Source organism: Symphalangus syndactylus, chromosome 15 (genome assembly GCF_028878055.3).
Source record: "Symphalangus syndactylus isolate Jambi chromosome 15, NHGRI_mSymSyn1-v2.1_pri, whole genome shotgun sequence".
NCBI lineage: Eukaryota > Metazoa > Chordata > Mammalia > Primates > Hylobatidae > Symphalangus > Symphalangus syndactylus.
In genome coordinates, this window is record NC_072437.2 from 2,037,876 (window position 1) to 2,060,308 (window position 22,433).

Consider the following 22,433-nt stretch of genomic DNA (forward strand, 5'->3'; position numbering starts at 1 on the left):
ATTGTGTGAAACTTCTTTCTGTTCTGTTTGTTCAACTAAAAGATTTGAACCTTAGTTTTGATTGAGCCGTTCTGAAACACTCTTTCTGTAGAAAATGCAAGTGGAGATTCGGAGCGCTAAGAGGGTAATAGTGGAAAAAGGAATGTCTCCAAATATAAACTACACAGAATCATTCTGTGAAACTTCTTTCTGATCTGTGCATTCAGCTAACAGAGTTAAACCATACTTTTGATTGAGCAGATCTGAACACTCTTTCTGTAGAAAATGCAACTGGACATTTGGAGCGCTAAGAGAGTAGTAGTGGAAAAAGGAATATATTCAAATATAAACTACACAGAAGCATTCTGTGAAACTTCTTTCTGATCTGAGCATTCAGCTAACAGAGTTAAACCATACTTTTGATTGAGCAGTTTTGAAACACTCTGTCTGTAGAAAATGCAACTGGACATTCGTAGCGCTAAGTGGGTAATAGTGGAAAAAAGAATATGTTCAAATATAAACTACACAGAAGCATTGTATGAAACTTCTTTCTGTTCTGTGCATTCAACTAACAGAGTTGAACCTTACTTTTGATTGAGCCTTTCTGAAACACTCTTTCTGTAGAAACTGCAATTGGACATTCTGAGCGCTAAGAGGCCTATATTGGGAAAAATAATATCTTCAAATAAAAACTACACAGAAGCATTGTGTGAAACTTATTTCTGATATGTTCATTAAGCTAACAGAGTTAAACCATACTTTTGATTGCGCAGTTCTGAACACTCTTTCTGTAGAAAATGCAAGTGGACATTCGGAGCGCTAAGAGGGTAATAGTGGAAAAAGGAATATATTCAAATATAAACTACACAGTAGCATTCTGTGAAAATTCTTTCTGTTCTGTGCATTCAACTAACAGAGTTGAACCTTCCTTTTGATTGAGCCGTTCTGAAACACTCTTTCTGTAGAAACTGCAATTGGACATGCTAAGCGCTCAGAGGCCTACATTGGGAAAAAGGATATCTTCAAATAAAAACTACACAGATGCATTCTGTGAAACTTATTTCTGATCTGTAAATTCAGTTAACAGAGATAAAACATATTTTTGATTGAGCAGTTATGAAACACTCTTTTTGTAGAAAATGCAAGTGGAGATTCGGAGCGCTAAGAGGGTAATAGTGGGAAAAGGAATGTCTTCAAATATAAACTACACAGAATCATTCGGTGAAACTTCTTTCTGATCTGTGCATTCAGCTAACAGAGTTAAACCATACTTTTGATTGAGCAGATCTGAACACTCTTTCTGTAGAAAATGCAACTGGACATTTGGAGCGCTAAGAGAGTAGTAGTGGAAATGTAATATATTCAAATATAAACTACACAGAAGCATTCTGTGAAACTTCTTTCTGATCTGAGCATTCAGCTAACAGAGTTAAACCATACTTTTGATTGAGCAGTTTTGAAACACTCTATCTGTAGAATATGCAACTGGACATTCGTAGCGCTAAGTGGGTAATAGTGGAAAAAAGAATATGTTCAAATATAAACTACACAGAAGCATTGTATGAAACTTCTTTCTGTTCTGTGCATTCAACTAACAGAGTTGAACCTTACTTTTGATTGAGCCGTTCTGAAACACTCTTTCTGTAGAAACTGCAATTGGACATTCTGAGCGCTAAGAGGCCTATACTGGGAAAAAGAATGTCTACAAATAAAAACTACACAGAAGAATTGTGTGAAACTTCTTTCTGTTCTGTTTGTTCAACTAAAAGAGTTGAACCTTAGTTTTGATTGAGCCGTTCTGAAACACTCTTTCTGTAGAAAATGCAAGTGGAGATTCGGAGCGCTAAGAGGGTAATAGTGGAAGAAGGAATGTCTCCAAATATAAACTACACAGAATCATTCTGTGAAACTTCTTTCTGATCTGTGCATTCAGCAAACAGAATTAAACCATACTTTTGATTGAGCAGATCTGAACACTCTTTCTGTAGAAAATGCAACTGGACATTTGGAGCGCTAAGAGAGTAGTAGTGGAAAAAGGAATATATTCAAATATAAACTACACAGAAGCATTCTGTGAAACTTCTTTCTGATCTGAGCATTCAGCTAACAGAGTTAAACCATACTTTTGATTGAGCAGTTTTGAAACACTCTGTCTGTAGAAAATGCAACTGGACATTCGTAGCGCTAAGTGGGTAATAGTGGAAAAAAGAATATGTTCAAATATAAACTACACAGAAGCATTGTATGAAACTTCTTTCTGTTCTGTGCATTCAACTAACAGAGTTGAACCTTAATTTTGATTGAGCCTTTCTGAAACACTCTTTCTGTAGAAACTGCAATTGGACATTCTGAGCGCTAAGAGGCCTATATTGGGAAAAATAATATCTTCAAATAAAAACTACACAGAAGCATTGTGTGAAACTTATTTCTGATATGTTCATTAAGCTAACAGAGTTAAACCATACTTTTGATTGCGAAGTTCTGAACACTCTTTCTGTAGAAAATGCAAGTGGACATTCGGAGCGCTAAGAGGGTAATAGTGGAAAAAGGAATATATTCAAATATAAACTACACAGTAGCATTCTGTGAAAATTCTTTCTGTTCTGTGCATTCAACTAACAGAGTTGAACCTTACTTTTGATTGAGCCGTTCTGAAACACTCTTTCTGTAGAAACTGCAATTGGACATGCTAAGCGCTAAGAGGCCTACATTGGGAAAATGAATATCTTCAAATAAAAACTACACAGATGCATTCTGTGAAACTTATTTCTGATCTGTAAATTCAGTTAACAGAGATAAAACATATTTTTGATTGAGCAGTTATGAAACACTCTTTTTGTAGAAAATGCAAGTGGAGATTCGGAGCGCTAAGAGGGTAATAGTGGAAAAAGGAATGTCTTCAAATATAAACTACACAGAATCATTCGGTGAAACTTCTTTCTGATCTGTGCATTCAGCTAACAGAGTTAAACCATACTTTTGATTGAGCAGATCTGAACACTCTTTCTGTAGAAAATGCAACTGGACATTTGGAGCGCTAAGAGCGTAGTAGTGGAAATGTAATATATTCAAATATAAACTACACAGAAGCATTCTGTGAAACTTCTTTCTGATCTGAGCATTCACCTAACAGAGTTAAACCATGCTTTTGATTGAGCAGTTTTGAAACACTCTGTCTGTAGAAAATGCAACTGGACATTCGTAGCGCTAAGTGGGTAATAGTGGAAAAAAGAATATGTTCAAATATAAACTACACAGAAGCATTGTATGAAACTTCTTTCTGTTCTGTGCATTCAATTAACAGAGTTGAACCTTACTTTTGATTGAGCCGTTCTGAAACACTCTTTCTGTAGAAACTGCAATTGGACATTCTGAGCGCTAAGAGGCCTATACTGGGAAAAAGAATGTCTACAAATAAAAACTACACAGAAGAATTGTGTGAAACTTCTTTCTGTTCTGTTTGTTCAACTAAAAGAGTTGAACCTTAGTTTTGATTGAGCCGTTCTGAAACACTCTTTCTGTAGAAAATGCAAGTGGAGATTCGGAGCGCTAAGAGGGTAATAGTGGAAAAAGGAATGTCTCCAAATATAAACTACACAGAATCATTCTGTGAAACTTCTTTCTGATCTGTGCATTCAGCTAACAGAGTTAAACCATACTTTTGATTGAGCAGATCTGAACACTCTTTCTGTAGAAAATGCAACTGGACATTTGGAGCGCTAAGAGAGTAGTAGTGGAAAAAGGAATATATTCAAATATAAACTACACAGAAGCATTCTGTGAAACTTCTTTCTGATCTGAGCATTCAGCTAACAGAGTTAAACCATACTTTTGATTGAGCAGTTTTGAAACACTCTGTCTGTAGAAAATGCAACTGGACATTCGTAGCGCTAAGTGGGTAATAGTGGAAAAAAGAATATGTTCAAATATAAACTACACAGAAGCATTGTATGAAACTTCTTTCTGTTCTGTGCATTCAACTAACAGAGTTGAACCTTACTTTTGATTGAGCCTTTCTGAAACACTCTTTCTGTAGAAACTGCAATTGGACATTCTGAGCGCTAAGAGGCCTATATTGGGAAAAATAATATCTTCAAATAAAAACTACACAGAAGCATTGTGTGAAACTTATTTCTGATATGTTCATTAAGCTAACAGAGTTAAACCATACTTTTGATTGCGCAGTTCTGAACACTCTTTCTGTAGAAAATGCAAGTGGACATTCGGAGCGCTAAGAGGGTAATAGTGGAAAAAGGAATATATTCAAATATAAACTACACAGTAGCATTCTGTGAAAATTCTTTCTGTTCTGTGCATTCAACTAACAGAGTTGAACCTTCCTTTTGATTGAGCCGTTCTGAAACACTCTTTCTGTAGAAACTGCAATTGGACATGCTAAGCGCTCAGAGGCCTACATTGGGAAAAAGGATATCTTCAAATAAAAACTACACAGATGCATTCTGTGAAACTTATTTCTGATCTGTAAATTCAGTTAACAGAGATAAAACATATTTTTGATTGAGCAGTTATGAAACACTCTTTTTGTAGAAAATGCAAGTGGAGATTCGGAGCGCTAAGAGGGTAATAGTGGAAAAAGGAATGTCTTCAAATATAAACTACACAGAATCATTCGGTGAAACTTCTTTCTGATCTGTGCATTCAGCTAACAGAGTTAAACCATACTTTTGATTGAGCAGATCTGAACACTCTTTCTGTAGAAAATGCAACTGGACATTTGGATCGCTAAGAGAGTAGTAGTGGAAATGTAATATATTCAAATATAAACTACACAGAAGCATTCTGTGAAACTTCTTTCTGATCTGAGCATTCAGCTAACAGAGTTAAACCATACTTTTGATTGAGCAGTTTTGAAACACTCTATCTGTAGAATATGCAACTGGACATTCGTAGCGCTAAGTGGGTAATAGTGGAAAAAAGAATATGTTCAAATATAAACTACACAGAAGCATTGTATGAAACTTCTTTCTGTTCTGTGCATTCAACTAACAGAGTTGAACCTTACTTTTGATTGAGCCGTTCTGAAACACTCTTTCTGTAGAAACTGCAATTGGACATTCTGAGCGCTAAGAGGCCTATACTGGGAAAAAGAATGTCTACAAATAAAAACTACACAGAAGAATTGTGTGAAACTTCTTTCTGTTCTGTTTGTTCAACTAAAAGAGTTGAACCTTAGTTTTGATTGAGCCGTTCTGAAACACTCTTTCTGTAGAAAATGCAAGTGGAGATTCGGAGCGCTAAGAGGGTAATAGTGGAAGAAGGAATGTCTCCAAATATAAACTACACAGAATCATTCTGTGAAACTTCTTTCTGATCTGTGCATTCAGCAAACAGAATTAAACCATACTTTTGATTGAGCAGATCTGAACACTCTTTCTGTAGAAAATGCAACTGGACATTTGGAGCGCTAAGAGAGTAGTAGTGGAAAAAGGAATATATTCAAATATAAACTACACAGAAGCATTCTGTGAAACTTCTTTCTGATCTGAGCATTCAGCTAACAGAGTTAAACCATACTTTTGATTGAGCAGTTTTGAAACACTCTGTCTGTAGAAAATGCAACTGGACATTCGTAGCGCTAAGTGGGTAATAGTGGAAAAAAGAATATGTTCAAATATAAACTACACAGAAGCATTGTATGAAACTTCTTTCTGTTCTGTGCATTCAACTAACAGAGTTGAACCTTACTTTTGATTGAGCCTTTCTGAAACACTCTTTCTGTAGAAACTGCAATTGGACATTCTGAGCGCTAAGAGGCCTATATTGGGAAAAATAATATCTTCAAATAAAAACTACACAGAAGCATTGTGTGAAACTTATTTCTGATATGTTCATTAAGCTAACAGAGTTAAACCATACTTTTGATTGCGAAGTTCTGAACACTCTTTCTGTAGAAAATGCAAGTGGACATTCGGAGCGCTAAGAGGGTAATAGTGGAAAAAGGAATATATTCAAATATAAACTACACAGTAGCATTCTGTGAAAATTCTTTCTGTTCTGTGCATTCAACTAACAGAGTTGAACCTTACTTTTGATTGAGCCGTTCTGAAACACTCTTTCTGTAGAAACTGCAATTGGACATGCTAAGCGCTAAGAGGCCTACATTGGGAAAATGAATATCTTCAAATAAAAACTACACAGATGCATTCTGTGAAACTTATTTCTGATCTGTAAATTCAGTTAACAGAGATAAAACATATTTTTGATTGAGCAGTTATGAAACACTCTTTTTGTAGAAAATGCAAGTGGAGATTCGGAGCGCTAAGAGGGTAATAGTGGAAAAAGGAATGTCTTCAAATATAAACTACACAGAATCATTCGGTGAAACTTCTTTCTGATCTGTGCATTCAGCTAACAGAGTTAAACCATACTTTTGATTGAGCAGATCTGAACACTCTTTCTGTAGAAAATGCAACTGGACATTTGGAGCGCTAAGAGCGTAGTAGTGGAAATGTAATATATTCAAATATAAACTACACAGAAGCATTCTGTGAAACTTCTTTCTGATCTGAGCATTCACCTAACAGAGTTAAACCATGCTTTTGATTGAGCAGTTTTGAAACACTCTGTCTGTAGAAAATGCAACTGGACATTCGTAGCGCTAAGTGGGTAATAGTGGAAAAAAGAATATGTTCAAATATAAACTACACAGAAGCATTGTATGAAACTTCTTTCTGTTCTGTGCATTCAATTAACAGAGTTGAACCTTACTTTTGATTGAGCCGTTCTGAAACACTCTTTCTGTAGAAACTGCAATTGGACATTCTGAGCGCTAAGAGGCCTATACTGGGAAAAAGAATGTCTACAAATAAAAACTACACAGAAGAATTGTGTGAAACTTCTTTCTGTTCTGTTTGTTCAACTAAAAGAGTTGAACCTTAGTTTTGATTGAGCCGTTCTGAAACACTCTTTCTGTAGAAAATGCAAGTGGAGATTCGGAGCGCTAAGAGGGTAATAGTGGAAAAAGGAATGTCTCCAAATATAAACTACACAGAATCATTCTGTGAAACTTCTTTCTGATCTGTGCATTCAGCTAACAGAGTTAAACCATACTTTTGATTGAGCAGATCTGAACACTCTTTCTGTAGAAAATGCAACTGGACATTTGGAGCGCTAAGAGAGTAGTAGTGGAAAAAGGAATATATTCAAATATAAACTACACAGAAGCATTCTGTGAAACTTCTTTCTGATCTGAGCATTCAGCTAACAGAGTTAAACCATACTTTTGATTGAGCAGTTTTGAAACACTCTGTCTGTAGAAAATGCAACTGGACATTCGTAGCGCTAAGTGGGTAATAGTGGAAAAAAGAATATGTTCAAATATAAACTACACAGAAGCATTGTATGAAACTTCTTTCTGTTCTGTGCATTCAACTAACAGAGTTGAACCTTACTTTTGATTGAGCCTTTCTGAAACACTCTTTCTGTAGAAACTGCAATTGGACATTCTGAGCGCTAAGAGGCCTATATTGGGAAAAATAATATCTTCAAATAAAAACTACACAGAAGCATTGTGTGAAACTTATTTCTGATATGTTCATTAAGCTAACAGAGTTAAACCATACTTTTGATTGCGCAGTTCTGAACACTCTTTCTGTAGAAAATGCAAGTGGACATTCGGAGCGCTAAGAGGGTAATAGTGGAAAAAGGAATATATTCAAATATAAACTACACAGTAGCATTCTGTGAAAATTCTTTCTGTTCTGTGCATTCAACTAACAGAGTTGAACCTTACTTTTGATTGAGCCGTTCTGAAACACTCTTTCTGTAGAAACAGCAATTGGACATGCTAAGCGCTAAGAGGCCTACATTGGGAAAAAGAATATCTTCAAATAAAAACTACACAGATGCATTCTGTGAAACTTATTTCTGATCTGTAAATTCAGTTAACAGAGATAAAACATATTTTTGATTGAGCAGTTATGAAACACTCTTTTTGAAGAAAATGCAAGTGGAGATTCGGAGCGCTAAGAGGGTAATAGTGGAAAAAGGAATGTCTTCAAATATAAACTCCACAGAATCATTCGGTGAAACTTCTTTCTGATCTGTGCATTCAGCTAACAGAGTTAAACCATACTTTTGATTGAGCAGATCTGAACACTCTTTCTGTAGAAAATGCAACTGGACATTTGGAGCGCTAAGAGCGTAGTAGTGGAAATGTAATATATTCAAATATAAACTACACAGAAGCATTCTGTGAAACTTCTTTCTGATCTGAGCATTCACCTAACAGAGTTAAACCATGCTTTTGATTGAGCAGTTTTGAAACACTCTGTCTGTAGAAAATGCAACTGGACATTCGTAGCGCTAAGTGGGTAATAGTGGAAAAAAGAATATGTTCAAATATAAACTACACAGAAGCATTGTATGAAACTTCTTTCTGTTCTGTGCATTCAACTAACAGAGTTGAACCTTACTTTTGATTGAGCCGTTCTGAAACACTCTTTCTGTAGAAACTGCAATTGGACATTCTGAGCGCTAAGAGGCCTATACTGGGAAAAAGAATGTCTACAAATAAAAACTACACAGAAGAATTGTGTGAAACTTCTTTCTGTTCTGTTTGTTCAACTAAAAGAGTTGAACCTTAGTTTTGATTGAGCCGTTCTGAAACACTCTTTCTGTAGAAAATGCAAGTGGAGATTCGGAGCGCTAAGAGGGTAATAGTGGAAGAAGGAATGTCTCCAAATATAAACTACACAGAATCATTCTGTGAAACTTCTTTCTGATCTGTGCATTCAGCAAACAGAATTAAACCATACTTTTGATTGAGCAGATCTGAACACTCTTTCTGTAGAAAATGCAACTGGACATTTGGAGCGCTAAGAGAGTAGTAGTGGAAAAAGGAATATATTCAAATATAAACTACACAGAAGCATTCTGTGAAACTTCTTTCTGATCTGAGCATTCAGCTAACAGAGTTAAACCATACTTTTGATTGAGCAGTTTTGAAACACTCTGTCTGTAGAAAATGCAACTGGACATTCGTAGCGCTAAGTGGGTAATAGTGGAAAAAAGAATATGTTCAAATATAAACTACACAGAAGCATTGTATGAAACTTCTTTCTGTTCTGTGCATTCAACTAACAGAGTTGAACCTTACTTTTGATTGAGCCTTTCTGAAACACTCTTTCTGTAGAAACTGCAATTGGACATTCTGAGCGCTAAGAGGCCTATATTGGGAAAAATAATATCTTCAAATAAAAACTACACAGAAGCATTGTGTGAAACTTATTTCTGATATGTTCATTAAGCTAACAGAGTTAAACCATACTTTTGATTGCGAAGTTCTGAACACTCTTTCTGTAGAAAATGCAAGTGGACATTCGGAGCGCTAAGAGGGTAATAGTGGAAAAAGGAATATATTCAAATATAAACTACACAGTAGCATTCTGTGAAAATTCTTTCTGTTCTGTGCATTCAACTAACAGAGTTGAACCTTACTTTTGATTGAGCCGTTCTGAAACACTCTTTCTGTAGAAACTGCAATTGGACATGCTAAGCGCTAAGAGGCCTACATTGGGAAAATGAATATCTTCAAATAAAAACTACACAGATGCATTCTGTGAAACTTATTTCTGATCTGTAAATTCAGTTAACAGAGATAAAACATATTTTTGATTGAGCAGTTATGAAACACTCTTTTTGTAGAAAATGCAAGTGGAGATTCGGAGCGCTAAGAGGGTAATAGTGGAAAAAGGAATGTCTTCAAATATAAACTACACAGAATCATTCGGTGAAACTTCTTTCTGATCTGTGCATTCAGCTAACAGAGTTAAACCATACTTTTGATTGAGCAGATCTGAACACTCTTTCTGTAGAAAATGCAACTGGACATTTGGAGCGCTAAGAGCGTAGTAGTGGAAATGTAATATATTCAAATATAAACTACACAGAAGCATTCTGTGAAACTTCTTTCTGATCTGAGCATTCACCTAACAGAGTTAAACCATGCTTTTGATTGAGCAGTTTTGAAACACTCTGTCTGTAGAAAATGCAACTGGACATTCGTAGCGCTAAGTGGGTAATAGTGGAAAAAAGAATATGTTCAAATATAAACTACACAGAAGCATTGTATGAAACTTCTTTCTGTTCTGTGCATTCAATTAACAGAGTTGAACCTTACTTTTGATTGAGCCGTTCTGAAACACTCTTTCTGTAGAAACTGCAATTGGACATTCTGAGCGCTAAGAGGCCTATACTGGGAAAAAGAATGTCTACAAATAAAAACTACACAGAAGAATTGTGTGAAACTTCTTTCTGTTCTGTTTGTTCAACTAAAAGAGTTGAACCTTAGTTTTGATTGAGCCGTTCTGAAACACTCTTTCTGTAGAAAATGCAAGTGGAGATTCGGAGCGCTAAGAGGGTAATAGTGGAAAAAGGAATGTCTCCAAATATAAACTACACAGAATCATTCTGTGAAACTTCTTTCTGATCTGTGCATTCAGCTAACAGAGTTAAACCATACTTTTGATTGAGCAGATCTGAACACTCTTTCTGTAGAAAATGCAACTGGACATTTGGAGCGCTAAGAGAGTAGTAGTGGAAAAAGGAATATATTCAAATATAAACTACACAGAAGCATTCTGTGAAACTTCTTTCTGATCTGAGCATTCAGCTAACAGAGTTAAACCATACTTTTGATTGAGCAGTTTTGAAACACTCTGTCTGTAGAAAATGCAACTGGACATTCGTAGCGCTAAGTGGGTAATAGTGGAAAAAAGAATATGTTCAAATATAAACTACACAGAAGCATTGTATGAAACTTCTTTCTGTTCTGTGCATTCAACTAACAGAGTTGAACCTTACTTTTGATTGAGCCTTTCTGAAACACTCTTTCTGTAGAAACTGCAATTGGACATTCTGAGCGCTAAGAGGCCTATATTGGGAAAAAAAATATCTTCAAATAAAAACTACACAGAAGCATTGTGTGAAACTTATTTCTGATATGTTCATTAAGCTAACAGAGTTAAACCATACTTTTGATTGCGCAGTTCTGAACACTCTTTCTGTAGAAAATGCAAGTGGACATTCGGAGCGCTAAGAGGGTAATAGTGGAAAAAGGAATATATTCAAATATAAACTACACAGTAGCATTCTGTGAAAATTCTTTCTGTTCTGTGCATTCAACTAACAGAGTTGAACCTTACTTTTGATTGAGCCGTTCTGAAACACTCTTTCTGTAGAAACAGCAATTGGACATGCTAAGCGCTAAGAGGCCTACATTGGGAAAAAGAATATCTTCAAATAAAAACTACACAGATGCATTCTGTGAAACTTATTTCTGATCTGTAAATTCAGTTAACAGAGATAAAACATATTTTTGATTGAGCAGTTATGAAACACTCTTTTTGAAGAAAATGCAAGTGGAGATTCGGAGCGCTAAGAGGGTAATAGTGGAAAAAGGAATGTCTTCAAATATAAACTCCACAGAATCATTCGGTGAAACTTCTTTCTGATCTGTGCATTCAGCTAACAGAGTTAAACCATACTTTTGATTGAGCAGATCTGAACACTCTTTCTGTAGAAAATGCAACTGGACATTTGGAGCGCTAAGAGCGTAGTAGTGGAAATGTAATATATTCAAATATAAACTACACAGAAGCATTCTGTGAAACTTCTTTCTGATCTGAGCATTCACCTAACAGAGTTAAACCATGCTTTTGATTGAGCAGTTTTGAAACACTCTGTCTGTAGAAAATGCAACTGGACATTCGTAGCGCTAAGTGGGTAATAGTGGAAAAAAGAATATGTTCAAATATAAACTACACAGAAGCATTGTATGAAACTTCTTTCTGTTCTGTGCATTCAACTAACAGAGTTGAACCTTACTTTTGATTGAGCCGTTCTGAAACACTCTTTCTGTAGAAACTGCAATTGGACATTCTGAGCGCTAAGAGGCCTATACTGGGAAAAAGAATGTCTACAAATAAAAACTACACAGAAGAATTGTGTGAAACTTCTTTCTGTTCTGTTTGTTCAACTAAATGAGTTGAACCTTAGTTTTGATTGAGCCGTTCTGAAACACTCTTTCTGTAGAAAATGCAAGTGGAGATTCGGAGCGCTAAGAGGGTAATAGTGGAAGAAGGAATGTCTCCAAATATAAACTACACAGAATCATTCTGTGAAACTTCTTTCTGATCTGTGCATTCAGCAAACAGAATTAAACCATACTTTTGATTGAGCAGATCTGAACACTCTTTCTGTAGAAAATGCAACTGGACATTTGGAGCGCTAAGAGAGTAGTAGTGGAAAAAGGAATATATTCAAATATAAACTACACAGAAGCATTCTGTGAAACTTCTTTCTGATCTGAGCATTCAGCTAACAGAGTTAAACCATACTTTTGATTGAGCAGTTTTGAAACACTCTGTCTGTAGAAAATGCAACTGGACATTCGTAGCGCTAAGTGGGTAATAGTGGAAAAAAGAATATGTTCAAATATAAACTACACAGAAGCATTGTATGAAACTTCTTTCTGTTCTGTGCATTCAACTAACAGAGTTGAACCTTACTTTTGATTGAGCCTTTCTGAAACACTCTTTCTGTAGAAACTGCAATTGGACATTCTGAGCGCTAAGAGGCCTATATTGGGAAAAATAATATCTTCAAATAAAAACTACACAGAAGCATTGTGTGAAACTTATTTCTGATATGTTCATTAAGCTAACAGAGTTAAACCATACTTTTGATTGCGCAGTTCTGAACACTCTTTCTGTAGAAAATGCAAGTGGACATTCGGAGCGCTAAGAGGGTAATATTGGAAAAAGGAATATATTCAAATATAAACTACACAGTAGCATTCTGTGAAAATTCTTTCTGTTCTGTGCATTCAACTAACAGAGTTGAACCTTACTTTTGATTGAGCCGTTCTGAAACACTCTTTCTGTAGAAACTGCAATTGGACATGCTAAGCGCTAAGAGGCCTACATTGGGAAAATGAATATCTTCAAATAAAAACTACACAGATGCATTCTGTGAAACTTATTTCTGATCTGTAAATTCAGTTAACAGAGATAAAACATATTTTTGATTGAGCAGTTATGAAACACTCTTTTTGTAGAAAATGCAAGTGGAGATTCGGAGCGCTAAGAGGGTAATAGTGGAAAAAGGAATGTCTTCAAATATAAACTACACAGAATCATTCGGTGAAACTTCTTTCTGATCTGTGCATTCAGCTAACAGAGTTAAACCATACTTTTGATTGAGCAGATCTGAACACTCTTTCTGTAGAAAATGCAACTGGACATTTGGAGCGCTAAGAGCGTAGTAGTGGAAATGTAATATATTCAAATATAAACTACACAGAAGCATTCTGTGAAACTTCTTTCTGATCTGAGCATTCACCTAACAGAGTTAAACCATGCTTTTGATTGAGCAGTTTTGAAACACTCTGTCTGTAGAAAATGCAACTGGACATTCGTAGCGCTAAGTGGGTAATAGTGGAAAAAAGAATATGTTCAAATATAAACTACACAGAAGCATTGTATGAAACTTCTTTCTGTTCTGTGCATTCAATTAACAGAGTTGAACCTTACTTTTGATTGAGCCGTTCTGAAACACTCTTTCTGTAGAAACTGCAATTGGACATTCTGAGCGCTAAGAGGCCTATACTGGGAAAAAGAATGTCTACAAATAAAAACTACACAGAAGAATTGTGTGAAACTTCTTTCTGTTCTGTTTGTTCAACTAAAAGAGTTGAACCTTAGTTTTGATTGAGCCGTTCTGAAACACTCTTTCTGTAGAAAATGCAAGTGGAGATTCGGAGCGCTAAGAGGGTAATAGTGGAAAAAGGAATGTCTCCAAATATAAACTACACAGAATCATTCTGTGAAACTTCTTTCTGATCTGTGCATTCAGCTAACAGAGTTAAACCATACTTTTGATTGAGCAGATCTGAACACTCTTTCTGTAGAAAATGCAACTGGACATTTGGAGCGCTAAGAGAGTAGTAGTGGAAAAAGGAATATATTCAAATATAAACTACACAGAAGCATTCTGTGAAACTTCTTTCTGATCTGAGCATTCAGCTAACAGAGTTAAACCATACTTTTGATTGAGCAGTTTTGAAACACTCTGTCTGTAGAAAATGCAACTGGACATTCGTAGCGCTAAGTGGGTAATAGTGGAAAAAAGAATATGTTCAAATATAAACTACACAGAAGCATTGTATGAAACTTCTTTCTGTTCTGTGCATTCAACTAACAGAGTTGAACCTTACTTTTGATTGAGCCTTTCTGAAACACTCTTTCTGTAGAAACTGCAATTGGACATTCTGAGCGCTAAGAGGCCTATATTGGGAAAAATAATATCTTCAAATAAAAACTACACAGAAGCATTGTGTGAAACTTATTTCTGATATGTTCATTAAGCTAACAGAGTTAAACCATACTTTTGATTGCGCAGTTCTGAACACTCTTTCTGTAGAAAATGCAAGTGGACATTCGGAGCGCTAAGAGGGTAATATTGGAAAAAGGAATATATTCAAATATAAACTACACAGTAGCATTCTGTGAAAATTCTTTCTGTTCTGTGCATTCAACTAACAGAGTTGAACCTTACTTTTGATTGAGCCGTTCTGAAACACTCTTTCTGTAGAAACTGCAATTGGACATGCTAAGCGCTAAGAGGCCTACATTGGGAAAAGGAATATCTTCAAATAAAAACTACACAGATGCATTCTGTGAAACTTATTTCTGATCTGTAAATTCAGTTAACAGAGATAAAACATATTTTTGATTGAGCAGTTATGAAACACTCTTTTTGTAGAAAATGCAAGTGGAGATTCGGAGCGCTAAGAGGGTAATAGTGGAAAAAGGAATGTCTTCAAATATAAACTACACAGAATCATTCGGTGAAACTTCTTTCTGATCTGTGCATTCAGCTAACAGAGTTAAACCATACTTTTGATTGAGCAGATCTGAACACTCTTTCTGTAGAAAATGCAACTGGACATTTGGAGCGCTAAGAGCGTAGTAGTGGAAATGTAATATATTCAAATATAAACTACACAGAAGCATTCTGTGAAACTTCTTTCTGATCTGAGCATTCACCTAACAGAGTTAAACCATGCTTTTGATTGAGCAGTTTTGAAACACTCTGTCTGTAGAAAATGCAACTGGACATTCGTAGCGCTAAGTGGGTAATAGTGGAAAAAAGAATATGTTCAAATATAAACTACACAGAAGCATTGTATGAAACTTCTTTCTGTTCTGTGCATTCAATTAACAGAGTTGAACCTTACTTTTGATTGAGCCGTTCTGAAACACTCTTTCTGTAGAAACTGCAATTGGACATTCTGAGCGCTAAGAGGCCTATACTGGGAAAAAGAATGTCTACAAATAAAAACTACACAGAAGAATTGTGTGAAACTTCTTTCTGTTCTGTTTGTTCAACTAAAAGAGTTGAACCTTAGTTTTGATTGAGCCGTTCTGAAACACTCTTTCTGTAGAAAATGCAAGTGGAGATTCGGAGCGCTAAGAGGGTAATAGTGGAAAAAGGAATGTCTCCAAATATAAACTACACAGAATCATTCTGTGAAACTTCTTTCTGATCTGTGCATTCAGCTAACAGAGTTAAACCATACTTTTGATTGAGCAGATCTGAACACTCTTTCTGTAGAAAATGCAACTGGACATTTGGAGCGCTAAGAGAGTAGTAGTGGAAAAAGGAATATATTCAAATATAAACTACACAGAAGCATTCTGTGAAACTTCTTTCTGATCTGAGCATTCAGCTAACAGAGTTAAACCATACTTTTGATTGAGCAGTTTTGAAACACTCTGTCTGTAGAAAATGCAACTGGACATTCGTAGCGCTAAGTGGGTAATAGTGGAAAAAAGAATATGTTCAAATATAAACTACACAGAAGCATTGTATGAAACTTCTTTCTGTTCTGTGCATTCAACTAACAGAGTTGAACCTTACTTTTGATTGAGCCTTTCTGAAACACTCTTTCTGTAGAAACTGCAATTGGACATTCTGAGCGCTAAGAGGCCTATATTGGGAAAAATAATATCTTCAAATAAAAACTACACAGAAGCATTGTGTGAAACTTATTTCTGATATGTTCATTAAGCTAACAGAGTTAAACCATACTTTTGATTGCGCAGTTCTGAACACTCTTTCTGTAGAAAATGCAAGTGGACATTCGGAGCGCTAAGAGGGTAATAGTGGAAAAAGGAATATATTCAAATATAAACTACACAGTAGCATTCTGTGAAAATTCTTTCTGTTCTGTGCATTCAACTAACAGAGTTGAACCTTACTTTTGATTGAGCCGTTCTGAAACACTCTTTCTGTAGAAACTGCAATTGGACATGCTAAGCGCTAAGAGGCCTACATTGGGAAAAAGAATATCTTCAAATAAAAACTACACAGATGCATTCTGTGAAACTTATTTCTGATCTGTAAATTCAGTTAACAGAGATAAAACATATTTTTGATTGAGCAGTTATGAAACACTCTTTTTGTAGAAAATGCAAGTGGAGATTCGGAGCGCTAAGAGGGTAATAGTGGAAAAAGGAATGTCTTCAAATATAAACTACACAGAATCATTTGGTGAAACTTCTTTCTGATCTGTGCATTCAGCTAACAGAGTTAAACCATACTTTTGATTGAGCAGATCTGAACACTCTTTCTGTAGAAAATGCAACTGGATATTTTGGAGCGCTAAGAGAGTAGTAGTGGAAATGTAATATATTCAAATATAAACTACACAGACGCATTCTGTGAAAGTTCTTTCTGATCTGAGCATTCAGCTAACAGAGTTAAACCATATTTTGATTGAGCAGTTTTGAAACACTCTGTCTGTAGAAAATGCAACTGGACATTCGTAGCGCTAAGTGGGTAACAGTGGAAAAAAGAATATGTTCAAATATAAACTACACAGAAGCATTGTATGAAACTTCTTTCTGTTCTGTGCATTCAACTGAGTTGAACCTTACTTTTGATTGAGCCGTTCTGAAACACTCTTTCTGTAGAAACGGCAATTGGACATTCTGAGCGCTAAGAGGCTTATATTGGGAAAAAGAATGTCTACAAATAAAATCTACACAGAAGAATTGTGTGAAACTTCTTTCTGTTCTGTTTGTTCAACTAAAAGAGTTGAACCTTAGTTTTGATTGAGCCGTTCTGAAACACTCTTTCTGTAGAAAATGCAAGTGGAGACTCGGAGCGCTAAGAGGGTAATAGTGGAAAAAGGAATGTCTCCAAATATAAACTACACAGAATCATTCTGTGAAACTTCTTTCTGATCTGTGCATTCAGCTAAAAGAGTTAAACAATACTTTTGATTGAGCAGATCTGAACACTCTTTCTGTAGAAAATGCAACTGGACATTTGGAGTGCTAAGAGAGTAGTAGTGGAAAAAGGAATATATTCAAATATAAACTACACAGAAGCATTCTGTGAAACTTCTTTCTGATCTGAGCATTCAGCTAACAGAGTTAAACCATACTTTTGATTGAGCAGTTTTGAAACACTCTGTCTGTAGAAAATGCAACTGGACATTCGTAGCGCTAACTGGGTAAGAGTGGAAAAAAGAATATGTTCAAATATAAACTACACAGAAGCATTGTATGAAACTTCTTTCTGTTCTGTCCATTCAACTAACAGAGTTGAACCTTACTTTTGATTGAGCCTTTCTGAAACACTCTTTCTGTAGAAACTGCAATTGGACATTCTGAGCGCTAAGAGGCCTATATTGGGAAAAATAATAGCTTCAAATAAAAACTACACAGAAGCATTGTGTGAAACTTATTTCTGATATGTTCATTAAGCTAACAGTGTTAAACCATACTTTTGATTGTGCAGTTCTGAACACTCTTTCTGTAGAAAATGCAAGTGGACATTCGGAGCGCTAATAGGGTAATAGTGGAAAAAGGAATATATTCAAATATAAACTACACAGTAGCATTCTGTGAAAATTCTTTCTGTTCTGTGCATTCAACTAACAGAGTTGAACCTTACTTTTGATTGAGCCGTTCTGAAACACTCTTTCTGTAGAAACTGCAATTGGACATGCTAAGCGCTAAGAGGCCTACATTGGGAAAAAGAATATCTTCAAATAAAAACTACACAGATGCATTCTGTGAAACTTATTTCTGATCTGTAAATTCAGTTAACAGAGATAAAACATATTTTTGATTGAGCAGTTATGAAACACTCTTTTTGTAGAAAATGCAAGTGAAGATTCGGAGCGCTAAGCGGGTAATAGTGGAAAAAGGAATGTCTTCAAATATAAACTACACAGAATCATTCCGTGAAACATCTTTCTGATCTGTGCATTCAGCTAACAGAGTTAAACCATACTTTTGATTGAGCAGATCTGAACACTCTTTCTGTAGAAAATGCAACTGGACATTTGGAGCGCTAAGAGCGTAGTAGTGGAAAAAGGAATATATTCAAATATAAACTACACAGAAGCATTCTGTGAAACTTCTTTCTGATCTGAGCATTCAGCTAACAGAGTTAAACCATACTTTTGATTGAGCAGTTTTGAAACACTCTGTCTGTAGAAAATGCAACTGGACATTCGTAGCGCTAAGTGGGTCGTAGTGGAAAAAAGAATATGTTCAAATATAAACTACACAGAAGCATTGTATGAAACTACTTTCTGTTCTGTGCATTCAACTAACAGAGTTGAACCTTACTTTTGATTGAGCCTTTCTGAAACACTCTTTCTGTAGAAACTGCAATTGGACATTCTGAGCGCTAAGAGGCCTCTATTGGGAAAAATAATATCTTCAAAGAAAAACTACACAGAAGCATTGTGTGAAACTTATTTCTGATATGTTCATTAAGCTAACAGAGTTAAACCATACTTTTGATTGCGCAGTTCTGAAGACTCTTTCTGTAGAAAATGCAAGTGGACATTCGGAGCGCTAAGAGGGTAATAGTGGAAAAAGGAATATATTCAAATATAAACTACACAGTAGCATTCTGTGAAAATTCTTTCTGTTCTGTGCATTCAACTAACAGAGTTGAACCTTACTTTTGATTGAGCCGTTCTGAAACACTCTTTCTGTAGAAACTGCAATTGGACAGGCTAAGCGCTAAGAGGCCTACATTGGGAAAAAGAATATCTTCAAATAAAAACTACACAGATGCATTCTGTGAAACTTATTTCTGATCTGTAAATTCAGTTAACAGAGATAAAACATATTTTTGACTGAGCAGTTATGAAACACTCTTTCTGTAGAAAATGCAAGTGGAGATTCGGAGCGCTAAGAAGGTAATAGTGGAAAAAGGAATGTCTTCAAATATAAACTACACAGAATCATTCTGTGAAACTTCTTTCTGATCTGTGCATTCAGCTAACAGAGTTAAACCATACTTTTGATTGAGCAGATCTGAACACTCTTTCTGTAGAAAATGCAACTGGACATTAGGAGCCCTAAGAGAGTAGTAGTGGAAAAAGGAATATATTCAAATATAAACTACACAGAAGCATTCTGTGAAACTTCTTTCTGATCTGAGCATTCAGCTAACAGAGTTAAACCATACTTTTGATTGAGCAGTTTTGAAACACTCTGTCTGTATAAAATGCAACTGGACATTCGTAGCGCTAAGTGGGTAATAGTGGAAAAAAAAATATGTTCAAATATAAACTACACAGAAGCATTGTATGAAACTTCTTTCTGTTCTGTGCATTCAACTAACAGAGTTGAACCTTACTTTTGATTGAGCCGTTCTGAAACACTCTTTCTGTAGAAACTGCAATTGGACATTCTGAGCGCTAAGAGGCTTATATTGGGAAAAAGAATGTCTACAAATAAAAACTACACAGAAGAATTGTGTGAAACTTCTTTCTGTACTGTTTGTTCAACTAAAAGAGTTGAACCTTAGTTTTGATTGAGCCGTTCAGAAACACTCTTTCTGTAGAAAATGCAAGTGGAGATTCGGAGCATTAAGAGGGTAATAGTGGAAAAGGAATGTCTCCAAATATAAACTACACAGAATCATTCTGTGAAACTTCTTTCTGATCTGTGCATTCAGCTAACAGAGTTAAACCATACTTTTGATTGAGCAGATCTGAACACTCTTTCTGTAGAAAATGCAACTGGACATTTGGAGCGCTAAGAGAGTAGTAGTGGAAAAAGGAATATATTCAAATATAAACTACACAGAAGCATTCTGTGAAACTTCTTTCTGATCTGAGCATTCAGCTAACAGAGTTAAACCATACTTTTGATTGGGCAGTTTTGAAACACTCTGTCTGTAGAAAATGCAACTGGACATTCGTAGCGTTAAGTGGGTAATAGTGGAAAAAAGAATATGTTCAAATATAAACTACACAGAAGCATTGTATGAAACTTCTTTCTGTTCTGTGCATTCAACTAACAGAGTTGAACCTTACTTTTGATTGAGCCTTTCTGAAACACTCTTTCTGTAGAAACTGCAATTGGACATTCTGAGCGCTAAGAGGCCTATATTGGGAAAAATAATATCTTCAAATAAAAACTACACAGAAGCATTGTGTGAAACTTATTTCTGATATGTTCATTAAGCTAACAGAGTTAAACCATACTTTTGATAGCGCAGTTCTGAACACTCTTTCTGTAGAAAATGCAAGTGGACATTCGGAGCGCTAAGAGGGTAATAGTGGAAAAAGGAATATATTCAAATATAAACAACACAGTAGCATTCTGTGAAAATTCTTTCTGTTCTGTGCATGCAACTAACAGAGTTGAACCTTACTTTTGATTGAGCCGTTCTGAAACACTCTTTCTGTAGAAACTGCAATTGGACATGCTAAGCGCTAAGAGGCCTACATTGGGAAAAAGAATATCTTCACATAAAAACTACACAGATGCATTCTGTGAAACTTATTTCTGATCTGTAAATTCAGTTAACAGAGATAAAACATATTTTTGATTGAGCAGTTATGAAACACTCTTTTTGTAGAAAATGCAAGTGGAGATTCGGAGCGCTAAGAGGGTAATAGTGGAAAAAGGAATGTCTTCAAATATAAACTACACAGAATCATTCGGTGAAACTTCTTTCTGATCTGTGCATTCAGCTAACAGAGTTAAACCATACTTTTGATTGAGCAGATCTGAACACTCTTTCTGTAGAAAATGCAACTGGACATTTGGAGCGCTAAGAGTGTACTAGTGGAAAAAGGAATATATTCAAATATAAACTACACAGAAGCATTCTGTGAAACTTCTTTCTGATCTGAGCATTCAGCTAACAGAGTTAAACCATACTTTTGATTGAGCAGTTTTGAAACACTCTGTCTTTAGAAAATGCAACTGGACATTCGTAGCGCTAAGTGGGTAATAGTGGAAAAAAGAATATGTTCAAATATAAACTACACAGAAGCATTGTATGAAACTTCATTCTGTTCTGTGCATTCAACTAACAGAGTTGAACCTTTCTTTTGATTGAGCCTTTCTGAAACACTCTTTCTGTAGAAACTGCAATTGGACATTCTGAGCGCTAAGAGGCCTCTATTGGGAAAAATAATATCTTCAAATAAAAACTACACAGAAGCATTGTGTGAAACTTATTTCTGATATGTTCATTAAGCTAACAGAGTTAAACCATACTTTTGATTGCGCAGTTCTGAACACTCTTTCTGTAGAAAATGCAAGTGGACATTCGGTGCGCTAAGAGGTTAATAGTGGAAAAAGGAATATATTCAAATATAAACTACACAGTAGCATTCTGTGAAAATTCTTTCTGTTCTGTGCATTCAACTAACAGAGTTGAACCTTACTTTTGATTGAGCCGTTCTGAAACACTCTTTCTGTAGAAACTGCAATTGGACATGCTAAGCGCTAAGAGGCCTACATTGGGAAAAAGAATATCTTCAAATAAAAACTACACAGATGCATTCTGTGAAACTTATTTCTGATCTGTAAATTCAGTTAACAGAGATAAAACATATTTTTGATTGAGCAGTTATGAAACACTCTTTTTGTAGAAAATGCAAGTGGAGATTCGGAGCGCTAAGAGGGTAATAGTGGAAAAAGGAATGTCTTCAAATATAAACTACACAGAATCATTCGGTGAAACTTCTTTCTGATCTGTGCATTCAGCTAACAGAGTTAAACCATACTTTTGATTGAGCAGATCTGAACACTCTTTCTGTAGAAAATGCAACTGGACATTTGGAGCGCTAAGAGTGTACTAGTGGAAAAAGGAATATATTCAAATATAAACTACACAGAAGCATTCTGTGAAACTTCTTTCTGATCTGAGCATTCAGCTAACAGAGTTAAACCATACTTTTGATTGAGCAGTTTTGAAACACTCTGTCTGTAGAAAATGCAACTGGACATTCGTAGCGCTAAGTGGGTAATAGTCGAAAAAAGAATATGTTCAAATATAAACTACACAGAAGCATTGTATGAAACTTCTTTCTGTTCTGTGCATTCAACTAACAGAGTTGAACCTTACTTTTGATTGAGCCTTTCTGAAACACTCTTTCT